Below are 25,330 nucleotides of genomic sequence, written 5' to 3'. Positions count from 1 at the left end.
GAGGCCAATGTAAGCACTGAGTGAGAGCTGAACACAGAATTCTCTTGGGATCCTGACTGGTAGAGGCTGCTATGAATAAAACAAAGCTCTTCAGCCTGGGACTCGACAAAGGGGAAACATGGTGCAAACAGCTTCTACAGGATGCTCTTCTCACTCAGCTGAGAATGAAACTTAAGAACTCATGCTGGGCTTTGAGTTAATGCCCACAGCTGGGCAGGGAGGTGAGGATGCAGGGCACATGAGGGTAGGTGCACATGAGGATGCAGGGCATGAGGTGGTACCTTGATGGATGGAGGAGAGATGTGCACAGGAGCAGGTTAGCTGCTGCCTAAGAGCATGCCTGATCCTTACCCAGAATGTGCACTGCAGGTAAAATGAACTCAACTCATCTGCAAACATTTCTCCAGGTGCATTCTAAGCTGAAAGTCTGAGGTGGGTAAGAGTAGCCTCTGGCACATCTGAAATTAAGACACTTATGCAGACAAGTTACAAAGCTGATACTCAGGAGGGAATTTTTCTCTCTACTACATTTTAGCTACAGCTGTTAAAAGTATTTGTAAGTCTGAGCTCTCCTCACTTTTATGTCCCTGCAACACTGTGAACTGTAACCTTTCCCTAGCAGTATGGCATGGGATGGTGGAGGCTCTCACAGCACCTGGCAGAGCCACAGAATCATGGAATCACAGAATCAGAGATCCATGGACTTAGGGAATCATAGAATCATGGAATCAAAGAATCACAGAATCACCTAATCATGGAATCACAGAACCATGGAATCACAGAATCATGGACTCATAGAATCACTTCATCATATAATGGTTTGGGTCAGAAGGGATCTGAAGGGTGATCTAATTCCAATCCCCTTGCCATGGGCAGGGACACCCACCCAGCTTGCTCCAGGCCCCATCCAACCTGGCTTATGGTGCAACAGCTCTCCTTCCCCAAAACGGACTGGGACTGTGATGCCCCTGTTGGAAGAAGGCACTTGTGCTCCTGGTGAAACAGACTCCACCCAGGCTTGAGTAGGGGTCTGGAGGCAAACTACTAATTTCACTGATGTCCTGGTAGAGTAAATCAAAGGGCTGCTGGAGCAACATCTGTCAGTGTGCTCCCATGAGGCAAGAGCTTACAGTTTAACCTCCTGTGTTACAGCAAACCCCAAAGGGAACCCAGGGCTGCAAAGAAGGCAGCTTCTCTGCAGCTTGGAGGAAAGGGCTGACTCGATTCATGTTTATAAAGACGTGAAGGGCAGTCAGCAGGAAGGGTCTGTCCTAACTGTAGATGGTGACATGCATTAGAAAGGCCTGTGCCAGAGAAACAAGCAGCTGCATTTCAGCTGAGGCTCTGCTGCCTGTGAAGCTTGTTGAGGCACCTGAGACACATGGATGCTCCTAACAGGAGCCCAGATGGAGTCCCACCTGGGGAAGCCTGTAACTGAGTGGTGGTGGAAGCAGAGTGTCTCTGCACCCACATTAGTATCTTGTGCAGTCATTGTGATCTTAACCTCCAAGTGGAAACTCACCCTGCAGGGGAATTCACAGCACCTCCTCCATCCAAGCAAACACACTGACCACCAGGCTAGGGGTTTTTTGGTGACAGCTCTTTCCTTGTCTTTGCTGAAGCTAAGTGCCTGTTCTGCCAGGAGTATGTGAGTCATGGGGCAAGCCTGTGTCTGAAAGTGCTTAAGGACAATCAGCTGGAAGGGGTGAGTCTCTGGATCCTGCTCTCTGGAATGTGTATGCGTTTTACATTAGACCATCACCGGGTAAAAATAAAAGCAGGCAGCAATTATTCACCAGGCTGGGCTCGCCTGGGGTGCAGGCAGCTTCTGCTCCATCTGCCTGGCTCTAACAGCTCTACAAGATGGCACTCTGCTGCTATGCTGTGGACAAAGAAGCAACACCTCCGCCACTGCTACTTGATAGACTACTCACTTGCCTAAGCTCAGGAAGCACAGCACAAAGCAAAGCCCACACTGTTTAAAGATCCCAAAAGAGCAATTCCTTCACTAGCACACACTGCAGCATTTGCTACACTGCTGTTAAGTGTCTGAAGATTTACTAGAAAAACCAGAATCACAGAATCCTAGAATGGTTTGGGTTGGAAGGGACCTTCAACACCATCTAAGTCCAACTCCCTGCCCTAGGCAGGGACACCTTCCACTAGACCAGGTTGCTCGAGGCCTCATCCGACCTGGTCTTCAACATCTCCCAGGATAGGGCAGCACCTCCAGGGAGGGTACAGCTGGTGCAGTACTAGCCCCTGCTAGGCTTTACTGACTGGTTTTAAAGCTTATGTGATTCATTTCAAGAAGCCAGACTCCAAGGGAAATGAATTACAGGTAACATTGTCTGATCTGGGTGAAAAAGAACTGAATTAGTTTAGGTGACTGAAGACTGCTGCAGAGGGGCTCCAGACTAAACAAGCCATCCAGTGGCTTTGTGACAGTGGTGCTGCAGAACAGACGACTCTCCTCGCTCACAACTGACCCAAAGCATCTTAGAATCATAGAACCGTGGGACAGCACAGAATACTGGCTAACTGCAGGGCTCTACACTTCAGCCACAGCAACCCCAAGCAGCACCACAGGCTGGGACAGAGTGGCTCAGAGCAGCCAGGCAGAGAGGGACCTGGGAGTGCTGGGAGAGAGGAGCTGAAAAGGAGGCAGCAGTGCCCAGGTGGGCAGCAGAGCCAATGGCATCCTGGGCTGGCTCAGGAGCAGTGTGGGCAGCAGGACAAGGGAGCTGCTTCTGCCCCTGTGCTCAGCACTGCTCAGGCCACCCCTGGAGTGCTGTGTCCAGTTCTGGGCTGCTCCATTCAAGAGAGATGTTGAGGTGCTGGAAGGTGTTGAGATAAGGGCAGCAAGGCTGGGGAGGGGCCTGGAGCACAGCCCTGTGAGGAGAGGCTGAGGGAGCTGGTGGGGTGCAGCCTGCAGCAGAGGAGGTTCAGGGCAGAGCTCATTGCTGTCTGCAGCTGCCTGCAGGGAGGCTGTAGCCAGGTGGGGTTGGGCTCTGCTGCCAGGCAGCCAGCAACAGAAGAAGGGGACACAGCCTCAAGCTGTGCCAGGGCAGGTCTAGGCTGGATGTTAGGAGGAAGTTGCTGTCAGAGAGAGTGATTGGCATTGGAATGGGCTGCCCAGGGAGGTGGCAGAGTGGCTGTGGCTGGAGGTGCTGAAGCCAAGCCTGGCTGGGGCACTTAGTGCCATGGTCTGGTTGATTGGCCAGGGCTGGGTGCTAGGTTGGGCTGGCTGAGCTTGGAGCTCTCTTCTAACCCTGCTTGGTTCTAGGATTCTATGATATCACAGAACATCTTATTTAAGCTAAAGAGATAACAGCTGAAGCCAACACAAACAGGAATGCCCAAGGTAAGGGCTGCTTTCATGTTACAAGTTGCCATGTCTGAGGGCAGGCAGCAGGCTAAAGGACAAGCAGATAAGGAGATACTGCTAGTTCCTAACAAATGGCAGATAAAAGAAGCTCTTCTGGACTCTGATTAAGTGAGAGCATTCTGCACATTCCTGCCAGCTGAGGAAGCTGGCCGAGAGCAGCAGCGCCGTGCCCCGTGCAGCCGCAGGGAGCAAGCACATCTCCAGCTCCGCCGCAGGGTGAGCACCGCTCCTGGCCCTCAGCCCCCAGCTCGGACAGAGGCTGCGGTCCGCGGCCGCGCAGGGCCAGCTCCGCGCTGCGCTCGCGTTAGCTGTGTAGATGTGTATGCCAAAGCAAAAGGGCTGTAGGGCTCCGTGGCTCGCAGCCAATGTTTACAGTGCCCTGGGTGGGAAATGCCAGGGGAAAGGCTCTCCACGCAGGCTGGAGGAGTCTTTGCTGTTGCCGCCGGTGACCTTCTGCCAGGGTTTCCAAAGCTGCTGCCGGTTAACCCCTCGCAGGCTGCCTGCACAGGGGCCCGGGGAGGAAACACTTCCCTGCGAGCCAAATCCAGCCCCAGGAACCTGCCTGCAGCAGCGGCTCAGGGAGTGTGGACTCTGCAGCTGCTGAGTCGGGATTTTCATAGCCCAGAACTGCTGGAGCTGTGTTCAGGCTATGGACACCACAGGTCTAAATGACCCTTCTTAAGCTTTACTCTCTTTTATTTACAAAGCATCTTTAAACACCAGAGAAACTTCACTTGGCTTTGCTTTGGGCTACTGCAGGGAAATCAGAAAAGGAAATTTGTGTCCAATGAAGTAGGAGCAAGTCTAAAATAACCTTGTTAGCATCAGGCAGCAGCAGAAGACCACAAGTCAGCAGCACCATGAAAAAAAGAGAACAGGTTTGCATAGAGTCATGGAATCGTTTGGCATTGAGTCCAACCATCACCCAGCACCACCATGGCATCAAACCATGTCCCCAGGTGCCATGGCCACAGGTTTCTTCAACACCTCCAGGGATAGGGACTCCACCACCTCCCTGGGCAGCCTGTGCCAATCCCTGACCACCCTTGGAGGAAGGAATTTTTTCCTAATCTGCAACCTAACCCTCCCCTGGCACAATCTCAGGCTACTCCTCTTGTTGTACCACTTGATACCAGGGAGAAGAGACCAACCTCCACCTCACAACGTCCTCTGAGGGAGCTGTAGAGAATCATAGAATCAAGCAGGTTAGAAGAGAGCTCCAAGCTCAGCCAGCCCAACCTAGCACCCAGCCCTGGCCAATCAACCAGACCATGGCACTAAGTGCCCCAGCCAGGCTTGGCTTCAACACCTCCAGGCACAGCAACTCCACCACCTCCCTGGGCAGCCCATTCCAATGCCAATCACTCTCTCTGCCAACAACTTCCTCCTCACATCCAGCCTGAACCTGCCCTGGCACAGCTTGAGGCTGTGTCCCCTTGTTCTGTTGCTGGGTGCCTGGCAGCAGAGCCCAACCCCACCTGGCTACAGCCTCCCTGCAGGCAGCTGCAGGCAGCAATGAGCTCTGCCCTGAACCTCCTCCTTTACAGGCTGCACCCCCCCAGCTCCCTCAGCCTCTCCTCACAGGGCTGTGCTCCAGGCCCCTCCCCAGTCTTGCTGCCCTTCTCTGGACACCTTCCAGCACCTCAACATCTCTGCTGAATTGAGAGATCATTTCAGCTGCAGTAAAGGTGTTATCAGCAACAGTAAAAGAGGCCTCTGAGGAACTGAGGTGTCAGGCTGGCAACATGCCTTGAAATCAATGATGTAGACACCCACAGCGTTTCCTAAGCCAATTCCAGGATGTCATCTTCAGCCTGAAAAGTAAAGTGTTGCTGATGATCTCTCTTAACAACCCTCTATCTCCTGGCTAGAGGACCTGGGGTGAGTGACAGTGCAAATGCTGTGGAGAAGAATGCCAAGTGTTGTGGCTCCCAGGTGAGGAAGAAATGCCATTTTTATCAACTGCATCTCAGGCAAGCACAAAGCAAACAACTTAGGGCTGCTGTTATAAGTGATCTATAAATCAGCTTCTTTTCCAGAGCCTCAAAGCCTTCTCTTGACCTTGACTGGAGAAGGAACCAGTGTGCTCATGGGAAATGAAGCCTTTTCCAGTTCATCTGCCCTCCAGGGGCGTTTCTCCTATGATATGATGAATGGCAGCAGTTCACTACATTGGAAATAGAGGCCTTTGCATTTTGCTGAGAGAAAAAGACCCAGCTGTACTTTGGAAAGGGATGTGGGTGTCAGGATGCTTACAGTCATAAGCAGACTTGCTTTTGAATTTTCCTGCCTTCAATGGGACCTAAGGCATCACAGAATGGGTTGAAATGGACCTCCAGAGGTCTGTCAGCAGGGGCATTCTCTGCTAGATCAGGCTGCTCAGAGCCTTGTCCAGTCTCACCTTTAATATCTCCAGGGAGGGGGCCTCAACTATCCCCCTGGGCAACCTATTGCAGTGTTCCAGCACCCTCCAGGAGGAGTCTCCTGCCTGTCAGTGAGCAGAAGGTTGCCATGCTCACCTCTGCTACAGACCCTTTTCCCCGTGTAGTGTTCTCAGGCTTGCTCCCATCTGACATCCCCAATGGGGACTACAGTAAGAAATGCCTCTTAGAGACTGAAACACACAGAGAGTCTTTAAAGTAAGACTCAGTTTCTGCCTGGGGTAGGATACACAATGGCTGGTTCCAAGGCTACAAAGAAGGGATCCATGCACAGCAAACAGCACAGGTAGCAGTGAAAATTGAGTCACTTCACACCTTGGCCTTTACTGAGTGAAGCACAAAGAGCCTCCTGAGACTCAGAACTCTGCAGATGCCTTTCGGCAGGAGGAGCATCAGAAGGAACAGGTAGACAGCACAAGCTTCTAGCATAGCTTCTGACTGAAGTTCTCTACACAAGCCTCTCTTCTGATCAGTTTTTAACTTCATCAAGGTTTTCCTGACCACAGGAACATTTCCCATGCTGAATCTCTTTGGAACCCACTTGGCTTTATTGGAAAACCTCAGCTGAAGCCATTCCCATGAATGAAGCTAGGGAAAAATACATGGTTTGTCCATCTTAAATTCTGGTGACCACCTCTTTGAGAAGCTCTGCTGCCCTCATGCTTTGGAACAAGAGCTCTGGAATTTGGCCTCCATGTCAAGGAGGTGCCTTTTGCTGTCCTTGTAAAACCTGGCTCCAAATATGGCCAGGTCATAAATCTGAAACCCCGCACACACTCAGTAGGGATTTACACTGGTGCATAATTATTGCACTTCTGGATTCTGTGAGTCCAGGATTCTAGGATTTCAGGATTCTCTGACTCTATGACTCCATGTTTCTATGATTCCATGACTCTGTGAGTCTATGATTCTCCAGTGTTATAATTCTATGATTTTGACTCCATGATTCTATGACTCCATGATTCTATGATTCCATAATTCCACTACTCCATGACTCTGTGATTCTATGATTCCATGACTCTGAGTCCAAAATTCCATGTCCCCATGGCACTATGATTCCACGATCCCATGATTTTATGACTCAGACCTGCCATGCTATTTTACCTGTAGATGAAAGTAAGAGCAACCTGCTCTTGTTTCTTCTCTTTGTTACTGTGTGTTAGTAGTAGCAAAAGCACTCACTGCATTGTGTGTAGTGCATCAGGAGCATAAGCTTTCCTTAAAAGGCTGCCAATAACTTAACTGTTTAGAAAGACAAAGGAAATAGAAAAGCAGTACCCAGCTCCTGCCTTCTCCAAGTGCTGCTGCTGCATTTGTGAGCTGTTCCCTAAAGCAGATAACTGTAAGGACTGATTTCATTGATGAGTTAAAAAAGGCAGCATTCACTGCTGCTGAGGGTCTCCTCTCTGTAGCTGTTGCTGTGATGGGTTCCCCTCAACAAAATTTTCTCCCTTTTTCCTTCTGAAAATGCTCCACCTATAATTTAACATTTAAACCACAGCCTCTGTTTAAAGGTCTGCCCAAAACACCACCAGCAGCAGCAGCAGCAGCAGCAGCAGCAGCAGCAACGCTTGGCTTGCTTTCTGGTAACAAACCCTTTAGATTCAGACAGCAACAACAAGCGAGCTGCTCCCTACACAGCATATAGTTAAAACTGCACAAGTGAAGCCAAAATATGCACAGCTAAAAGGAATGTTACAGGGGGGCCTCTCTTAGTGAACAAAGCAGGCTCAGTTTGGCTCTTTTTCCCCAGCGCTACCACATCCGCACATCGTTAGTTGGAAAATTCCAGATATATGCTGTAATTTTTGTGCCCTTTTTTTTCCCCCTAGTACACTTGAGGCTTTAGTGTCCAGATGCCATTTCCACACCCCCCACATCCCTCCCCCCCAGCCCCTTATCTGTCCCTGCTATAGTTTGGGCCTTTGCCAGTTGTGGTCAACAATTAAAAGGGGGAAAAAAAATACAGTACACTCCCTGGCAACTGGCAGAGGCTCACAGGAAATACCAAATAAAAACTTTATTATGTATTGTTTAACTATTTTGTTTGCCCGTGGGCCACCCTGTTGTGGGTGTAATTTAGCAGAGCATGCTCCATCTGGATGAGCTGTGCGCAGGCTCATTGTTCCCAGGAGCTGTCACGCACAATCACTGCTTCAGCCTGTGGCCCTCTGCAGCGAGCAGCCAAGGCATGGCAGCTCTCCAGCCTGCATTCCTCTTCATTAGACAACTTGTGACCAAATGTTAGAATAGAAGAGTAACCTTTTAATATTCATGTAATTAATTTACTCTCCCCTTTCATTATCGACCTGCACGTAACAAGGAGAAAATGAACAAGACTTCGCCTCCTGATTCTCCTCCCTCCCCCAGCCGTTCCAGTTGCCTTTTTTTGCGGGGGAAGGGGACACAGGGAAGGTGCTGGGGGAGTTTGTTCATAGAATCATAGAATCAAGCAGGTTGGAAGAGCCTCCAAGCTCAGCCAGCCCAACCTAGCACCCAGCCCTGGCCAATCAACCAGACCATGGCACTAAGTGCCCCAGCCAGGCTTGGCTTCAACACCTCCAGGCACGGCCACTCCAGCACCTCCCTGGGCAGCCCATTCCAATGCCAATCACTCTCTCTGACAACAACTTCCTCCTAACATCCAGCCTAGACCTGCCCTGGCACAGCTTGAGACTGTGTCCTCTTGTCCTGTTGCTGAGTGCCTGGGAGAACAGACCAACCCCACCTGGCTACCACCTCCCTCTCCACAGGTGCCAGATGCTAGGAGGGTTGTTCTACACAGGTGCCAGCACCTTTGTCCACTGGGGAGCTCTCATGGTCCTGGTAAGTTTGTGGGCTTTAACTTTCGGTATGAATTGCTCTGCTACACGGAATGGATTCTGAACTAGAATAACATGGGAGAGAAATTAAATTCAATCAGAGAATCATGGAATTGTTTGGGTTGGAAGAGATCTCTAAGGTTATTAAGTCCAACCATCAACCCAACCCCACCATGGCATCAAACCATGTCGCCAAGCACCATGGCCACAGGTTTCTTCAACGTCTCCAGGGATGAGGACTCCACCACCTCCCTGATCACTCCTGCAGCAAAGACATTTTTTCTAACATATCCAACCTAAGCCTCCCCTGGCACAATTTCAGGCCATTTCCCCTCATGCTATCACCTGATGCTAGGGAGAAGAGACCAACCCCACCTCTTAACAACCTCCTTTCAGGTTTCCATCTGCTCTTGTAGCATCTGCTTCCTTGTCTTACCCGCCATAGCAGGCACCTCATGGAAACTGCCTCTCACAGACAGGTCAGTGTCTGCCCCAGACCACTGTCAGCTGTGCAGGCTGAGGTGCACAGGCAGCACACTGTCAGTTCTGCTCTCCTGGCAAACAGGGCCTCTTGCTGCTGCTGAGGTCAGATCAAAGCTCAGCTGGTTACCATGATGCAAAGCTCACTCACCACAAACTCAGAAAGCGCCTTTGATTACCAGAGAAAGCTTCTGGTGCTGCAGAGTCCCACCAGGGGAGCCTTAGGTTGGACATTAGAAGAAGCTTCTTGAGTGAAAGGGTTCTCAGAGGCTGCCACAGGCTGCCCAGGGAAGTGGTTGAATCCCCATGCTTGGAGGCATTTCAGAGAGGCAGAGCTGTGGTGCTGAGGGCCATGGTTCAGCCCCAGTCTTGGCAGAGGCAGACAATGTTTGGACTGGATGATCTTAAAGGGCTTTTCCAGTCAAAGCAACCTGATGCTTCTATAATTTCAGCACACTGATCTGGGACCCTCACTTCCACCTGGGTTCCTCTTCCATTCCAAGGAGTTCAAGCACAGCAGGCTGTCATTCATGCAGATGAAGTCCAGACAGAAGTGACCTGACTTCACCTTGCAGCCTTCAAGTTCTTGTTGCCTGACCGCATTTTCCCCAGGCAAGGAGGACACTGAGGGCTGACAGAAAGCCACTTGGCATATCAAAGGCTGGGGGTCAAGTATCCTGTTCTAAGATGCAGTGGTTACCATGGCAACTGAGGAAACGTTAGTGAGCTTCCCTCCTCTTCCCCTCATTAAATAGGTGCAGTGCCATGGTGTGCCTGCAAGTGATCAGGGGAGATGTCAGTGGTTTTGATTAGCCCATGCAGCACCCCACCAGAGGAGCGGAAAAGAGCACAAGAGGTTTTCTGCTGTGGCCACAAAGATGGTGGAACAACTCATGATGTTGGAGATGAGGGCACGACCCCCAGAGTTTCTGGAATGTCTTTTATTTCCTTTTCAAAGAGCACTTAATTGAGCTGGACTGATTCTGCCTGCGAACACCTTTAGCAGGGAACAGCACAACCCCGATGCCATTTCTCATACTCCTTGCAAGTCCAGGGTGTAATATTTCAAATATTCACTAGGAAAGAATTGGAGCGCTATGTGGCAAATTGAACTGCTCTATTATCTTCTGTCCAGAAGGCAAAACAGCAACTGGAAATAAAAGTGAATTCAAACACTCCTTGGCCTAAAGCAACAAGAAATGAAAGAAAAACCCAACCAAGCTCCCTCCTCATTGTATTCCACAGGGCCTCGTTTCCCCTGTCACTGCAATGTCTGTCCTTGCCCTTTCATGCCTCCTCGCTTTCTCCTCTCTGCCTTTCCCTCTAGCTCCCTCCATGCAGCCTACACAGCCTGCTGAGGCTCTGCCATCAAAGCTACAATATCTGAGGGAAAAGAAGGGGCAGGAACTGTGCTGAGCAGGACCCAAAGGAGGAGGAGGGATGGATTCTAGCCAGAACACTTTGACTTTAACAAATGTTAGAGTGGACTGAAGACCTAACAGAGGCCAGGCTGCTCCTGCAATTCCAAACTTCCTCATTTCCACTTCCTGGCCTGGAATACTAATGTAAAAAACACAGTAATTTAAGACATACATAGAATCATAGAGTCATAGAATCAAACAGGCTGGAAGAGAGCTCCAAGCTCATTCAGCCCAACCTAGCACCCAGCCCTGGCCAATCAACCAGACCATGGCACTAAGTGCCCCATTCAGGCTTTGCCAGAACACCTCCAGGCACAGTGACTCCACCACCTCCCTGGGCAGCCCATTCCATTCCATCCCATTCTTGACCATTCCATTCCATTCCACCCCATTTTTGACTGAAAGGGTTCTCACAGCCTGGTGTGCAAGTAGGTTGTTGAATCCCCATCTCTGGAGGTGTTTCCAAGAGGCAGAGCAGTGGTGCTGAGGGCCATGGTTTAGCCCCAGCCTTGGCAGAGCTAGAGAATGGTTGGGCTGGGTGATCTCAGAGGTCTTTTCCAAGGAAAGCAATGCTATGATTCTGTAAAGAATTCTTTCCCTTGAAGAACAGGAGATACTGTTAAATACTTGGATTAAAACAATCATGCTGATTACCAGGAAGAATTAATAGATGAACTGGGAATTTATCAAGGTGGAAAAACTGAATGCTTGGCCAGAAATACACAGTAAGATAAAACATCCTCCAAGGTGGCTATGAAAGCAAATCAGACCTTGATTCATACCTGTACAGCTCTTGGCACAATGATGCTGTGCTCCACAAAAAGAGAGTGTCAAAAGGAACTGTTTCTTTAGAGAGAATTACGACAGCAAAGGTTGAACTATAGAAAAGCTCTTTCCTGATGCTACAACATAAATCTGCAGTTGCCCTGAGAGGACAGTCCTGTAACCCTCCTCATTTCCTCAGCTCCACTGACCAAACCTGAAACCCCTTGCAGTAAAAGATGGTGTCAAGATCATGTGCAAATGCTCTCCCTCTGCCACTTCAAAGCCAGGTTAGATGGGGTCCTGAGCACGATGTCTAGCAGCAGGTGTCCCTGCCCATGGCAGGGGGTTGCAAGCAGCTGATCTTTAAGGTCCCTTCCAACCCAAACCATGCTGTGATCTGTGTACACATATTCACAGCACACAGTGAGGGATCTCCTGATGGTGGAAGCATGCAGGAAGAGTTCTGTTGAGCTTACCACTTGGAGAAGGCGCTTACACAGACACATTAAACCTTGGAAACACTCAAAGTAGTGTTCAGAGCATTGTTCTAGTCCTGAAATGAATGTTCTGTCAGAATGAAATGGCTTCTCCTCTCCACATTAGCATGTGTCTCACCAGCAATCAGTTAGGGATGTGTGCTCACGCTTCAGAATGGGTGCCAGAGCATGAGGGACACGCGGGGAATCCTCTGAAGAAAATGTTAGCTCCCACAGATACTACTGTCTGGTCTATATGCCTGCTGTCTTTTCAGACTTCTGGGCTCAATTACAGCCACTATCTACTGAGTTATCCAAGTTATTAATCCAATCTGAGCATAGAAACAGAGAATGGTTTGGGCTGGAAGGGTCATGAAAGATCATTCAGCTCCAACCCCCCTGCCATGGGCAAAGACACCTCCTACCAGCCCAGCTTGTTCAAGGCCCCAGCCAACCTGACTGAGCACTGCCAGGCTTGGAGCCTCCACAGCTTCTCTGGGCAACCAGTGCCTCACCACCCTCATGGGCAAGAGTTCCTACCTAATGTCTCATCTCAATCCAGCTTCTCCCAGTTTGAAGCCATCAGCCCTCATCCAGCCACTACATCTTCCTAAGGTACAAAGTGAAAGCTGCCCTGCCATGAGGACTTTGACCAGCAACACTGAAAATTCAGGTCTGTGTCTCAACTGCATTGAAATATTCACTCCCTTTGATTTGACAGAAAGACACTTTCACAGCTTGTGAAACAAAAGACAGAACTGCCCTCACCTTCAGGACAGAGTACAAAACATCTGCATTCTGCCATGCCAGTTATCTCCGCTCTCTAGCCTACTGCCACTGCTTGTGGTGTTAGTGAAGGTGTAGAGGAAAAGGCAGCTCTACAGCAGCATGGAGGCCTGGCAGCCCTGCCAGATGAGCTGAGGCTGAGAGCTGGCTTTGTGTAGCCTGGAGAAGAGAAGGCTTAGGGCAGACCTTAGCACCATGGACCTGGACATGAAGGGTGGCTACCAAGAAGATGGAGACTCCCTTCTTATGAGGAGTCCCACGGGAAAGACAAGGGATGATGGGGATAGGTTACTGCTGGGGAGATCCTCATTGGACTGCAGAAGGAAATGTGTCCCCATAGGCAGAGCTGGACACAGGAATCCTCTGCCAAGAGCAGCAGTGCAGTGCCCTGCCTTGGGCAGTTGGCAGCCTCAGCCTGGCAGGTGCTGGGCCAGCTCAGTTCAGCTGTATTGGCACCTAGAAAGGTTGGACCAGAGGAGCCCTGGGGTCCCTTCCAACTTGGAATTCTGTGATCCTGGGAAGTCCAGCAGCTCCCCTCTCTGAGGACCTGCTATTTGCACACTGATGATGTAAAGAAGGGCAAATGCTAGCTCCTAAATCTTCCCTGGGGAGCCCCTTCTTGCCGGTGAACTGCCTTGACAGAGGCCAGCACCTGGTCTGGATGACAAACACCACTCAGCACAGAAGGGAAATGAGAATGAGCACACAGAAAGTTAAAGAAGTCACCCAGAGAAAGCAAAAGGCTAAGCAAAGCCTGGGCAGCACCGCAGTGAATTCCAGGAAGAGCTGTTCTTGCTTTTCTGTGAACTGGTGGGGATGTGCAAGGCGGCAGGAGGGGCTCGGTCCCTGCGCGCAGGCCTGCCCGGCAGCGACAGCTCCATCCATCAGCCCTGACTATACATAGGCACTGCGCAGCCTGCTCCCGGCGGGGTGGGAGCTGCACCCCGCCCGGGGCCTCCCGAGCCCTGGGCAGGGTAAATACATCGCTGATGCTGTAAACACAACGCGGAGCGAGGCGCAGGGCAGGAAGCTCCGGCGGAGTTCAGGAGGTGTTTGCACTGACTGCAGGAACCTGCAAACCATCTCTGCACTGAGAGGCTTCCTTCTGCCCTGGCTTGACACAGATTCCTCACTCCAACTGCTGACTTCCCAGCGGGCACAGTTCTCACTTTTCATTTGAGTCTACCTGATGTGAACACTTCTTTTTCTCTTCATCTCCCTTGTTTTACCTCACACTGCTTTTTACACAGCTCCATCTGCTAACCACAGAATCACTGAAACATGCAGGCTGGCAAAGCCTCTCAGGATCACCAAGCTCAACCCAGAAATGGACTCTACACGACTCACCTTACACCATGTCCCTAAGCCACTGGCATCCTGGCCTGGCTCAGGAGCAGTGTGGCCAGCAGCACAAGGGAGCTTATTCTGTCCCTGGACTCAGCACTGCTCAGGCCACACCTTAAACACATCCAGGTGGGCGACTCCACCACCTCCATGGGCAGCCTCAGCCTGGCAGGGTTAGAGAATGGCTGGGCTGGGTGATGCCAACAGTCTTTCAACCACAGTGGTTTGATGGCTCTGTGCAGTACCCGTGAGAACCGCGTGGCCAAAGCCCGCGAAGCGCACAGGCACTTACACCAAGACGATTCCCAAAGGTCACTGCTGTTCCCTGACTGCTCCACTCCTCCAAAGCAGCCTCAACATTTGCTCAGAGAAAGTGTCTGCATTTTTCCAACAGAATCTGGAAACCTGGGATGAAAGCCTGGCCACAATGACATGAAAACAGCCATGGATGTTTCCAGCAACTGCTGTGGAGCTAGGACTTCCTGCAGGAACAATGTGCTGCTTTGCCCCACTCCACCTGAACCAAGTCTGCCATCAGGGAATTTCAACCAAGACTGGAATCAGTGAATGTGAGCCATGATCAGAATCCCTCAAGTTTGCCATCAGTGAATTTGAACCAAGATTGGAACCAGTGAATTAGAACCAAGTTTGCCATTAGTAAATTTGAATCAAGACTGGAATCAGTGAATTAGAACCAAGTTTGCCCTTAGTGAATTAGAACCAAGACTGGGATCAGTGAATTAGAACCAAGTTTGCTATCAGTGAATTAGAACCAAGACTGGGATCAGTGAATTAGAACCAAGACTGGGATCAGTGGATTAGAACCAAGTTTGCCATCAGTGAATTAGAACCAAGACTGGGATCAGTGGATTAGAACCAAGTTTGCCATCAGTGAATTAGAACCAAGACTGGGATCAGTGGATTAGAACCAAGTTTGCCATCAGTGGATGTGAACCAAGCCGGAGCAGCTGTCTTCCCCCCCAGTTCTTCTTCCTCATTAGTGTCACAGTGCCCTTGCTAGCCAAGTGACTCTGCCTGGAGGTACCAAGCTTTACAGCCAAGCTGCAATTCAGCTTTACCACCAGCTCAGGGTTTGGGCACTTCCAGACACCAGTGGCAATGCCAATGGCCTTGATTTCTGTGGGAAGCTCTGCACTGCCCCCAGCCATGACTGGGATTCATCTGCCTACAGTGTCTGACCCTCTGCTTTTAACACCTTCTGAAACTGGCAGTTCAAACCACGTCTAAAGCTCACAGCCAGCTTCCCCCAACCCAGGCAAGTCTGCAGCTGAATCCCACTTTTTCTTTCCCACCTCCAGGATTTTTTCCCTAGAAAGCCCAGCTGCACTTTTTATGAAGTGATTTGTATTTCCATTTGCACAGGCAGCTAACCCCCAGTTTTCTGGAACTAACTTATGCCCAGCCTTTGGTCCATTTAACAAGGTCAGACTGTTTACTCTTGACCAAATTCTTTCCCACTGTAAAAAGGTACTTTCAAATGCCACATTCCAAGCCCAGTGCCAGTAAGTCACTGAAGCATATTTTCCCACAAGAACTGATACCATGGCACAGGCCCCTCCTTATTTAATTCCTCTGCTGTTCAAATGGCATAAGGTGCAGGGTGGCTCTGGTGTCACAGACGACTTAAATCTCTCCCTAGCTTAGGAGCACTGAATCTGCACTGTGCCAGCTGTGGCTTCAGGAACTTCAACAGCCCCATTCATCTCCAGGCAATAGTGTCTGAGCGGCACCAGACAGCGGAAGAGGAAACAAAAAAGACAATCAAGGGCACAATTTAAACACAAAATAAGAAGAAAGCAAAGGCAAAATGTTCACTGTTGAGTTAAAGGCAGAGCCTCTTGCTTGCCTTGTGTATTTGCTCGGCTGGATGAAGCCATGCTGATTTACACCAGCTGAAGTACGAGCTGCTACGACTTACTGCAACAGTGGATGGAGTCTACCTGGACTGCAGCAAAGCCTTTGACACTGTCTGCCACAACAAGCTCCTGGCACAGCTGGCAGCTCCTGGCTTGGACAGGTTCACTCTGAAATAGGTCAAGAACTGGCTAAAAGGCCAGGCCCAGAGAGTGGTGGTGAATGGTGCCACATCCAGCTGGCAGCTGTCACTAGCAGTGTGCCCCAGGGATCAGTGCTGGGCACAGTCCTGTTCAATATCTTTATTGATGCTCTGGACCAGGGGATCAAGTCCAGGATCAGTAAGTTTGCAGATGACACCAAGCTAGGAGCAGCTGTGGAGCTGTTGGAGGGTAGGAGAGCCCTGCAGAGGGACCTGGCCAGGCTGGGTGGGTGGGCAGAGGCTGAGATTTACCAAGGCCAAGTGCAGAGTTCTACACTTCAGCCACAACCCCAAGCAGCACCACAGGCTGGGGACAGAGTGGCTGAGAGCAGCCAGGCAGAGAGGGACCTGGGGGTGCTGGAAGATAATAGCTGAACAGGAGGCAGCAGTGTGCCCAGGTGGGCAGCAGAGCCAATGGCATCCTGGGCTGGCTCAGGAGCAGTGTGGGCAGCAGGACAAGAGAGGTTCTTGTGCCCCTGTGCTCAGCACTGCTCAGGCCACACCTGGAGTGCTCTGTCCAGTTCTGAGCTCCTCCATCGCAGAGAGATGTTGAGGTGCTGGAAGGTGTCCAGAGAAGAGCAGCAAGGCTGGGGAGGGGCCTGGAGCACAGCCCTGTGAGGAGAGGCTGAGGGAGCTGGGGGGGTGCAGCCTGCAGCAGAGGAGGCTCAGGGCAGAGCTCATTGCTGTCTGTAGCTGCCTGAAGGGAGGCTGTAGCCAGGTGGGGTTGGGCTCTGCTGCCAGGCAGCCAGCAACAGAACAAGGGGACTCAGTCTCATCTGTGCCAGGGGAGGTCTTGGCTGGATGTTTGGAGGAAGTTCTTCCCAGAGAGTGACTGGCATTGGAATGGGCTGCCCAGGGAGGTGTCCATCCTGATGATCTCAGATTTAAATTGTACCCCCTCTCATGATTCATTTTGTTAAATGAAGTCAGGCTCTTCTTGCCTTGATCCTTGACAGAATCCTGCCCTTTCCCATGCCTGTTCTTGTCCAAAATCATCTCCTAACCACAGAGAAACTGAAGAGCTCAGAGCATTTGAGACAAGGTCTGACCCATTCATTTCTCTTGCATCAATGTTTTCTTATTTCTAATAAAATCTCCTCCATGTAGCAGCCTAAATTTCCATCTGCTCTTCTCTGGCACCTACAGAGTGGCTCACAGCCCACCTGGGGTCTATGCAGCTCAGCATCAAGCTCACTGCAAGATCCCCCAAGCTGAGGACTTCTCCTTGTCACTCACTAATTCTTTTATAACACAATTCCCTCTGTATTTATCCAGTTAGCTCCAGATGATAGGAAGCCTGGAGAAATCTAGCTCTATCCATCAGTGTCCTGTAACTGCCTGAAATCTGGGCAGCCCAGGACAATCACACTCACACTGTTTATCAAAGGACTGATCCTTCCACGTTTGGAAGGGCTCAGTGTCCACAGCAATGCCTAATTGCTGTCTCTAGTGCAGGGAGCCAGCTACAAGGCCTTGGCCATCTGCTACCATTCAGCACAGAATGACAAAGCCCAGAATGGAGTTAAATTAAGAATGGGAAATTGAAGGCTGGACATCAAGGGAACTTTCTGAGAGTGATCATTACAGAGGTTTTGGACCAGGCTCTCATGGGAAGTGCTGGAATCCCTATTTCTTGGCACAGCTCAAGTTACCATGGGCAAAACACTGGAAATTACATAACAGAGAACAATCCTGCCTGATTCCCAGCAGCACTGGATGCCTTCACAACTCTTCTGCTGGAGAGCTCTACAGTTCCACACCAGCAACACCAGACAAGTACTTTAAAGTGGCCTTAGAGCAGCCTTCCAGTACCTGAAAGGTAGCTCCAGGAGAGCTGGGGAAGAACTGTTCCTAAAGGGATGCACAACAGAGAAGGGACAATATAGTTTGAAAGTAAAGCAGAGCAGATTTAGATTGGACCTTAGGAAGAAGCTCTTCACTCTGAGAGTGGTGGAACACTGCAACAGGTTGCCCAGGGAGGTGGTGGAAGCTCATTCCAGGAGAGGCTTGATGGGGCTCGGAGCAACCTGATCCCATTAGAGTTTTCACTACTTTCTGCAGAGAGGCTGAACTAGAGGACATGCAGAGGTCCCTCCCAACTCAAACCAGTCTATGACTGTATAAATACTGTCAGGCTGCAGTAACTTTCCTCAAGGGTATCTCTACAAGGGAATTTCCACCCAAAAATGCCTTCCCCATCAGGCCTTTGGTCAGTGCATAGACAGCATCAGTGGATACTCCCCCACCCCTGCAAAAATGCGTCACTGACTCAAGTTTGGTGTATACTAAGCCCTCAGAGCCTTTCCACAGCAGTGTCCAGAAAGCTGCTTTGCTGCTGGAGCAGCAGGAGCTCTCAGGAGAGCATGGCACTGACACAGTTGGTGAGGGGCCTGGAGCACAGCCCTGTGAGGAGAGGCTGAGGGAGCTGGGGGTGTGCAGCCTGCAGCAGAAGAGGAGGCTCAGGGCAGAGCTCATTGCTGTCTGCAGCTGCCTGAAGGGAGGCTGTAGCCAGGTGGGGTTGGGCTCTGCTGCCAGGCACCCAGCAACAGAAGAAGGGGACACAGCCTCAAGCTGTGTTAGGGCAGGTCTAGGCTGGATGTTAGGAGGAAGTTGTTGTCAGAGAGAGTGATTGGCATTGGAATGGGCTGCCCAGGGAGGTGGTGGAGTGGCCGTGGCTGGAGGTGTTGAAGCCAAGGCTGGCTGGGGCACTTAGTGCCATGGTCTGGTTGGTTGGCCAGGGCTGGGTGCTAGGTTGGGCTGGCTGAGCTTGGAGCTCTCTTCCACCCTGCTTGATTCTATGATTCTATGATTGCCTCTGCTCCTCCTCCTCTGCCTGTCTCACATCCAAGCACAAACAGGAGGCCCATGCCCACTCACCCTGCGTGCTCTGATAACAGCACATCCTGGGGCTGTAGCTGAGCCTTTCGGGACGGTCTGAAATGATTTGGGAACAGCTTTGTAAATAGACAGGGAGAGAGCTCTTGTCAAACAACCCAACTGTTTTTACAATCCACCCCAACTCCATTATCTCTGGGAGGTGATGTGAAAACAGCCCTGCTTAAATCAACAGAAAAGCAGCACAGAGGCTGGTATCTGAAGGCAGAGGATAGAAGAGCAGGCACACAATGGCAGGATGCTCTGTTAGACTGCAGAGAAAACACACAGCAGGAATTTTCTGCCTTTCTCTCTCCCTTTTGTAACCTTCTCCCCTCCCTTTTCAGCAGATGAAGCACAACCTGCTCCTTATAAACTCAGTTCTTCTGCAGCCTCAATTCCATTGGCCAGACTTTTGTATACAGAGTCCACTACTACCAGTATCTACAGTATCTGCACCACTACTACCAGTATCTACTGTATCTGCACCATTGCTACCATTATCTACTACCAATATCTGCTGTATCTGTGCCATTACTACCAGTATCTATAATATCTGCACCATTACTATAATTATCTACTACGAGTATCTACTGTATCTATGCCATTACTGCCAGGATCTATAGTATCTGTACCATTACTAATGGCATTTACAATATCTCTACCATTACTGACAGTATCTACAATATCATTCCTAGTAGTAGTATCTTCAGTATGTCTTTGGTGAAGCAAAAGGATGGAGCTCTGAGCAACCTGATCTAGTTGGGGATGTTTCTGCTCACTGCAGTTGGGTTGGACTAGATGACCTTTAGAGGTTCCTTCCAAGCAATGCATTCTGTGATGAGGAGAGGAGAGGAGAGGAGAGGAGAGGAGAGGAGAGGAGAGGAGAGGAGAGGAGAGGAGAGGAGAGGAGAGGAGAGGAGAGGAGAGGAGAGGAGAGGAGAGGAGAGGAGAGGAGAGGAGAGGAGAGGAGAGGAGAGGAGAGGAGAGGAGAGGAGAGGAGAGGAGAGGAGAGGAGAGGAGAGGAGAGGAGAGGAGAGGAGAGGAGAGGAGAGGAGAGGAGAGGAGAGGAGAGGAGAGGAGAGGAGAGGAGAGGAGAGGAGAGGAGAGGAGAGGAGAGGAGAGGAGAGGAGATCCCTTTTATCTTCACATCAGCATGTGAAGGTCCAGTTGCACTGAGCAGATTTTTCTTGCACCAGTGGAACTGTACTGTTGCAAGATCACACCCCAGTTTTTCCCCAGAGATGAGAAGGGAATGCCTCACAAAAGCAGAATGAAGAGGAGGTCAAATTCAGAACAAAATACAGAGCTCTTCTTACAGGGCAGAAGTTAACTGCAGCCCAAAGTGCAAAGAGCTCAAAGAATAAGTAGATTAATTTCTGGGGAGTGGGGACTGCCTGAAAGGAGGTTGGAGTGAGGCTGCTGTTGGTCTCTTTCCCGAATAATCAGTGGCAGGACAAGAGGAAATGGGTTTGAGTTGTGCCAGGGGAGGTTTAGACTGGACATCAGGAAAGAAATATTTACTGAGAGAGTGGTGAGAGGTTGGAGCAGGCTGGGAGGTGGAGTCCCCATCCCTGGAGGTGCTGAAGAAACTGTGAATGTGGTGCTCCAGGATATAGTTTAGTGGTCATGGTAGCTAGGTTATGGTTGGAGTTGATGATCTTAAAGTCCTTCTCCAACCTTAATGATTCTGATGCAATGATCCAGAGTCTCCAGCAATGGAAACTGCTCCATTTCTGAGAGCTGAAAGCTGATTCTTACTCTTCCTAATTATCTCCTGCTGCCATTACCCTTTGGTAGTTCACACAGCCAACCTTTGCTCCAGCCCAGCAGAAACAGCCTTTTTTTACTGCTAGGGAGTGCCCTCACAGTCAGATCCTTCCCCATTTTTTCCCCCAGCCCAAGCTAAATTTACTCTGCAAGGCTGCACCAGGGCTGCAAAACCTTCTCAGCTCAGCATGGGCTACCTCTGTCATCACTTGAGGCATATTCTGGTGGCTGCAGCTCTGACAAGGAGTTTTGCAGCACAGAGAATGCTCTCCTGTGGAGCCAGTGTGCATGTTTACTGTGAAATCATTGACTTGCTCTGCAAGATTAAAAGATAGAAGTTTCATGGTTCATGATATGGTTCTGGATCAGAGCAGAGGGCTGCATTCCCTGCATTCTTGACAGGTCTCCAGGGTGAGTTGTGGCATCAGCTGTGGAGGAGCAGTGCAGAGCCCTGAACTCAGGCCTTGGCACTCTGAGGGTAAAAATCACTTTGAACACTGATGTGGACACCCTTAGAGGGCTTGTTGAAGTTGGATGAAGGTAAAGCAGTAAATGAACCACTCCTGGTTCATCTCTCACCTTCCAAACAGTGGAAGTCAGCAGGGGTTGGGAAGTTTTGATAGAACATTTCTGCCTTTGAGGTAGTTTAGTCACCCGAAGACTTCAACTGAAGACTCAGCAGTGCTTGCATAACTGATTCCAACAAATCCAGGACTGTGATGTCCATGGAGTGAATGACTCCATATTTCTTCTCCCCCCACCCCTGTGTGTCAGTGCTCTCACTCATGTGGGCAGGCAGTGATTTGAATCTGCTAACCCCCATGAAAATCACAGACCCCTAGAATGGGCTGTGTTGGAAGAGACCTGAAAGCTCATCCAGTTCCAAGCCCCTTGCAATGGGCAGGGACACCTCCTGCCAGCCCAGCTTGCTCAAGGCCCCAACCAACCTGCCTTTGAACACTGCCAGGCTTGGAGCCTCCACAGCCTCTCCAGACAAGGAGAAATTCCTCCCCAGGAGGGTGGTGAGGCACTGGAACAGGTTGCCCAGAGGAGTCATGGAGAATCCTTGACAGTGTCCAAGGCCAGGCTGTCTGAGGCCTTGAGTATTCTGGGATAGTATGAAGTGTCCCTGCCCATGGCAGGGAGGTTGGAACTGGGTGATCTTTAAGGCCCTCTCCAAGACAAACCATTCTAGGGTTCTCAGGTCTCCATTGTCCGTGTGTATTTGTGTCCTGCCCTTTGCTCACTCTGACATTGGCCACCTTGGGCTTTTTCACTTATTACTCTCTAAATCTGAGCCCTCTTGGTGAGCAGAGAATCACAGAATCATACAATCACAGAATCACAGAATCATAGAATCAAGCAGGTTAGAAGAGAGCTCCAAGCTCATCCAGCCCAACCTTGCACCCAGCCCTGCCCAACCAACCAGACCATGGCACTAAGTGCCCCAGCCAGGCTTGGCTGCAACACCTCCAGGCACAGCCACTCCACCACCTCCCTGGGCAGCCCATTCCAATGCCAATCACTCTCTCTGCCAACAACTTCCTCCCACTATCAAGGCTCTGAAGGAAGTCAAAGCAAACACCTCCTGGGTGTTTCCAGTCAGCTGCAGACTTTACTGTAATGTGTCCACCAGGATTCTTGTTCTCAGGATGGCTCTGGAGATAAATGACTTGTTTGATGTGAAGGAAATAACTTTCCTGTAGGATGTTTGGGAGGATGCAATAAAGGTTCCTTCAGCTACCCAGATGTTGAAATATCAGAGGAATTCCCTGGTTCCTGCACAAAGCCAGAGAGATGCAGAACTTCTCTGTCAGAGGAAGAGAGATTTTCCTCAAATAACCCAAGCAGTTTCATCACCCTGCATTCCTAACTAGCCACAGCCTTTCAGCAGCAGCACTAACAAGCTCAGCAGCACATATTTGCACCCCCTGATGCCTGTCTGTGACTCATTTTCCATTCCAGCGACATTTGGGTGGACTGGAGAAGAGCACCATGAGGAAAGAAGTGGAGATGTCAGGGCTCAGAGGGAAGGTGATGTGGTTCCTCTCAACAGTGTATCACAGGACAGAATCATAGAATCAAGCAGGTTGGAAGAGAGCTCCAGGCTCAGCCAGCCCAACCTAGCACCCAGCCCTGGCCAATCAACCAGACCATGGCACTAAGTGCCCCAGCCAGGCTTGGCTGCAACACCTCCAGGCACAGCCACTCCACCACCTCCCTAGGCAGCCCATTCCAATGCCAATCACTCTCTCTGCCAACAACTTCCTCCTCACATCCAGCCTAGACCTGCCCTGGCACAGCTTGAGGCTGTGTCCCCTTGTTCTGGTGCTGGGTGCCTGGTAGCAGAGCCCAACTCCACCTGGCTACAGCCTCCCTTCAGGGAGCTGTAGACAGCAATACCACAGCAGCACTTCCACTTGGCAGAGGGAGAAGGATTTATGCTTGTACCAAATGATGTGGGAGATAAAATCTAATGTCACTGTACTGGTTCCATCAGGGCACTTCTTAAGACAGCCCAGACTTTAGCAGTGATGCACCAGAGGCAGCTGCTTGCTTCATTTGCATAGCTCTGCTCCCATGGCTGATGTTATCTGTGAGCTCTAAATCCACTGCTGAATCAGGTTCATTTAGGGCTACCCAACGAATGCATCCCAGGTTAAAGCTGTACTGCAGCAGACTCCAGATCTGCTGAAGATAACCTAACACAAGAATGAAGTCTCCAGTGAGACCTCACCTGCAGTCAGGCCCCTCCAGCTCTGGGGCCCTCAACACAAGAAGGAGGTCTAGAGGAGGCTACCAACATAATCAGGAGGCTGCAGGACCTACAAAGACAGGCTGAGAGAGTTTGGCTTCTTCAGCCTGGAGAAGAGAAGGCTCCAGAGAGCTTTACAGCTGCCTTATAGTGCCTGAAGGGGCCCACCAGAAAGCTGGGAAGGGACCCTTCCAAAGGCTGTGCAGCACTAGCACAGGAGTAAGTGGCCATAAAAAAACACAGGACAAAAAAGGAAAAATCCCAAACCCTAAACCCAAGACAAAGCAAAAGAAGTTAAACTTTGACTGTGCTCTCAACTCTCAGATTCATAGATTTATAGAATGGTTTGGGTTGGAAAAGACCTTGAAGATCTCCCAGTTCCAACCCCCTGCCATGGGCAGGGACACCTCCCACCAGCCCAGCTGGCTCCAGGCCTCATGCAGCCTGGCCTTGAACACCCCCAGGGAGGGGATGTCCACAGCCTCCCTGGGCAGCCTGTGCCAGTGCCTCCTCACCCTCACTGTCAAGAATTTCTCCCTGATCTCCAGCCCTAATCTCCCCTCCTCAAGTTTCAATCCCTTCCCTCTCATCCTATCACTAGAAGCCCTTGTAAGAAGGGCTCAGACAGGCTCTTGCACGGGAGTCACCACAGACAGAATTCAGAGAGAGCTGCCATGCACATTACTTACTACCAGGTGGCACTTGGTAGAAGATGCCAGAGCAGCAGTGGCCAGACAGCAGAGAAGCTCTGCTTCCTCTTGGGAAGGAGGTTTGCTATCTTCTTCTTGCTGCTGTAACTCATTTCTGTGCCAATTCCTCTAAAGTAATCCCAGTTACCCACAGTTTTATGCTCCCTTGCTACTACACCAACAAAATGAAATCCACGTTCCTGCATGATGTGACATGCTGAAGGGATTGCCAGGAAGGGGTGGAAAGTTTTCACCCTGGAGATACACTCCAATAAATGCTGGTGTCATCTGAAATGATTCACTGACACAGGATCTGTGGTGCTGTCAGCTGGGCTGAGCAGAAGCAGCAGAGGAAGGGATGTGTTTGCCCTTCTGATGTGCAGCAAGTCCCAAAACTGAGTGGAGGTTTGTAAAAAGGAAGGCATAAAACAATACACCAGGGGAAAAAGAAGGTCACAGTTCATTAGGTTTAGCTCTCAGGCTGTACAGTTACATCAGTGCACCTCCTCCATCCTGGGGAGCCTCTCTGCTATCACAAAGACTATTCAAAACCTCCCCAGGGCCCAAGACCACCACTGGCCACAGAGGCTGACTTTGTAGGAAACCAAAACTTGCCCTCTGGCTCGCCAGCTAAGACACCCCTGCCCAACCTCCTCCTCTCTGCTGCTCCTATTTCAGACCTGTCCCAGTTCTCAGCCTGACCACAGCTGGAATCTCCTGTCCCCCCCCAGCCTGCGCAACAGGACTTGGGATCTTTATTCATTCACCACCAGAAGCATGGAGAGGTTGCTTTAGATGACAGCAGCATGCCCAGACAATTGATCTGCCAGAAGGGCTCCGTGGAAATAGGCAGCTCTGAGAGAGAGGCTGCTTTGAAGTCTCCACTGCAGCACTTGGGCTGGAGCAGACTGTGCTGGGTCACTTTCCTGGCAAGCTCAGTTTTGTCCCATCCTGAGGAGCTGCTTTGTGAGCGCTGAATGAAGACACATCTTGGGAAAGATCTGATACTTCAACAGATGATTCTTGCAGTTTATCTTACACCAAGCTCCTCTGCAGAAGGAAATGCTGCAGAGCCTTTCTATTGATCAGGGTGATAGAGCATGCAATGTGCTGCCTGCACTGGCCCTGCTTCAAGGGACCTCCCAAGCAAACCTGGGACTTTCCTTACTCCACAACCTGCCTGGAGGTGTTCAGGACCAGGTTAGATGAGTCCTTGAGCAACCTGTTCTAGTGGGAGGGGGA

General features: G+C 50.5%; 1 protein-coding gene across 6 annotated transcripts in view; it reads right to left on the bottom strand.

Annotated features, from left to right (window-relative positions):
• Positions 1 to 25,330, bottom strand: part of CDK6 (cyclin dependent kinase 6) — a 159,780-nt gene that overhangs the window by 38,213 nt on the left and 96,237 nt on the right. The window lies entirely within an intron of this gene.

Source organism: Pogoniulus pusillus, chromosome 28 (genome assembly GCF_015220805.1).
Source record: "Pogoniulus pusillus isolate bPogPus1 chromosome 28, bPogPus1.pri, whole genome shotgun sequence".
Classification (NCBI taxonomy): Eukaryota; Metazoa; Chordata; class Aves; order Piciformes; family Lybiidae; genus Pogoniulus; species Pogoniulus pusillus.
The sequence above is the reverse complement of the archived record's forward strand: the minus strand, read 5'-3'. Positions and strand labels throughout refer to the sequence as shown.